Source organism: Penaeus vannamei, chromosome 20 (assembly GCF_042767895.1).
Source record: "Penaeus vannamei isolate JL-2024 chromosome 20, ASM4276789v1, whole genome shotgun sequence".
NCBI classification, from domain to species: Eukaryota; Metazoa; Arthropoda; class Malacostraca; order Decapoda; family Penaeidae; genus Penaeus; species Penaeus vannamei.
Genome location: NC_091568.1, coordinates 27,117,497 through 27,119,996, shown reverse-complemented (window position 1 = coordinate 27,119,996; position 2,500 = coordinate 27,117,497). Strand labels below are relative to the sequence as shown.

The following is a 2,500-nucleotide window of genomic DNA, read 5'->3' as shown; positions in this document are numbered from 1 at the left end:
TGCTGGTTCATTAACTTACCTGATGATTCAAGTGCTTGCTGGTTCATTAACTTACCTGATGATTCAAGTGCTTGCTGGTTCATTGACTTACCTGATGATTCAAGTGCTTGCTGGTTCATTGACTTACCTGATGATTCAAGTGCTTGCTGGTTCATTAACTTACCTGATGATTCAAGTGCTTGCTGGTTCATTAACTTACCTGATGATTCAAGTGCTTGCTGGTTCATTAACTTACCTGATGATTCAAGTGCTTGCTGGTTCATTAACTTACCTGATGATTCAAGTGCTTGCTGGTTCATTAACTTACCTGATGATTCAAGTGCTTGCTGGTTCATTAACTTACCTGATGATTCAAGTGCTTGCTGGTTCATTAACTTACCTGATGATTCAAGTGCTTGCTGGTTCATTGACTTACCTGATGATTCAAGTGCTTGCTGGTTCATTGACTTACCTGATGATTCAAGTGCTTGCTGGTTCATTAACTTACCTGATGATTCAAGTGCTTGCTGGTTCATTAACTTACCTGATGATTCAAGTGCTTGCTGGTTCATTAACTTACCTGATGATTCAAGTGCTTGCTGGTTCATTGACTTACCTGATGATTCAAGTGCTTGCTGGTTCATTGACTTACCTGATGATTCAAGTGCTTGCTGGTTCATTAACTTACCTGATGTTTCAAGTGCTTGCTGGTTCATTAACTTACCTGATGATTCAAGTGCTTGCTGGTTCATTAACTTACCTGATGATTCAAGTGCTTGCTGGTTCATTAACTTACCTGATGATTCAAGTGCTTGCTGGTTCATTAACTTACCTGATGATTCAAGTGCTTGCTGGTTCATTAACTTACCTGATGATTCAAGTGCTTGCTGGTTCATTGACTTACCTGATGATTCAAGTGCTTGCTGGTTCATTGACTTACCTGATGATTCAAGTGCTTGCTGGTTCATTGACTTACCTGATGATTCAAGTGCTTGCTGGTTCATTAACTTACCTGATGATTCAAGTGCTTGCTGGTTCATTAACTTACCTGATGATTCAAGTGCTTGCTGGTTCATTAACTTACCTGATGATTCAAGTGCTTGCTGGTTCATTAACTTACCTGATGATTCAAGTGCTTGCTGGTTCATTGACTTACCTGATGATTCAAGTGCTTGCTGGTTCATTAACTTACCTGATGATTCAAGTGCTTGCTGGTTCATTAACTTACCTGATGATTCAAGTGCTTGCTGGTTCATTAACTTACCTGATGATTCAAGTGCTTGCTGGTTCATTGACTTACCTGATGATTCAAGTGCTTGCTGGTTCATTGACTTACCTGATGATTCAAGTGCTTGCTGGTTCATTAACTTACCTGATGTTTCAAGTGCTTGCTGGTTCATTAACTTACCTGATGATTCAAGTGCTTGCTGGTTCATTAACTTACCTGATGATTCAAGTGCTTGCTGGTTCATTAACTTACCTGATGATTCAAGTGCTTGCTGGTTCATTAACTTACCTGATGATTCAAGTGCTTGCTGGTTCATTAACTTACCTGATGATTCAAGTGCTTGCTGGTTCATTGACTTACCTGATGATTCAAGTGCTTGCTGGTTCATTGACTTACCTGATGATTCAAGTGCTTGCTGGTTCATTAACTTACCTGATGATTCAAGTGCTTGCTGGTTCATTAACTTACCTGATGATTCAAGTGCTTGCTGGTTCATTAACTTACTTGATGATTCAAGTGCTTGTTGGTTCATTAACTTACCTGATGATTCAAGTGCTTGCTGGTTCATTAACTTACCTGATGATTCAAGTGCTTGCTGGTTCATTAACTTACCTGATGATTCAAGTGCTTGCTGGTTCATTAACTTACCTGATGATTCAAGTGCTTGCTGGTTCATTGACTTACCTGATGATTCAAGTGCTTGCTGGTTCATTGACTTACCTGATGATTCAAGTGCTTGTTGGTTCATTAACTTACCTGATGATTCAAGTGCTTGCTGGTTCATTAACTTACCTGATGATTCAAGTGCTTGTTGGTTCATTAACTTACCTGATGTTTCAAGTGCTTGCTGGTTCATTAACTTACCTGATGATTCAAGTGCTTGCTGGTTCATTAACTTACCTGATGATTCAAGTGCTTGCTGGTTCATTAACTTACTTGATGATTCAAGTGCTTGTTGGTTCATTAACTTACCTGATGATTCAAGTGCTTGCTGGTTCATTAACTTACCTGATGATTCAAGTGCTTGCTGGTTCATTAACTTACCTGATGATTCAAGTGCTTGCTGGTTCATTAACTTACCTGATGATTCAAGTGCTTGCTGGTTCATTAACTTACCTGATGATTCAAGTGCTTGCTGGTTCATTAACTTACCTGATGATTCAAGTGCTTGCTGGTTCATTAACTTACCTGATGATTCAAGTGCTTGCTGGTTCATTAACTTACCTGATGATTCAAGTGCTTGCTGGTTCATTAACTTACCTGATGATTCAAGTGCTTTCTGGTTCATTAACT

At 39.2% G+C, this 2,500-nt stretch overlaps 1 protein-coding gene across 1 annotated transcript in view; it reads right to left on the bottom strand.

Moving 5' to 3' along the window:
- LOC138865188 (uncharacterized) overlaps positions 1–2,500 on the bottom strand; it is a 7,072-nt gene that overhangs the window by 3,572 nt on the left and 1,000 nt on the right. The window lies entirely within an intron of this gene.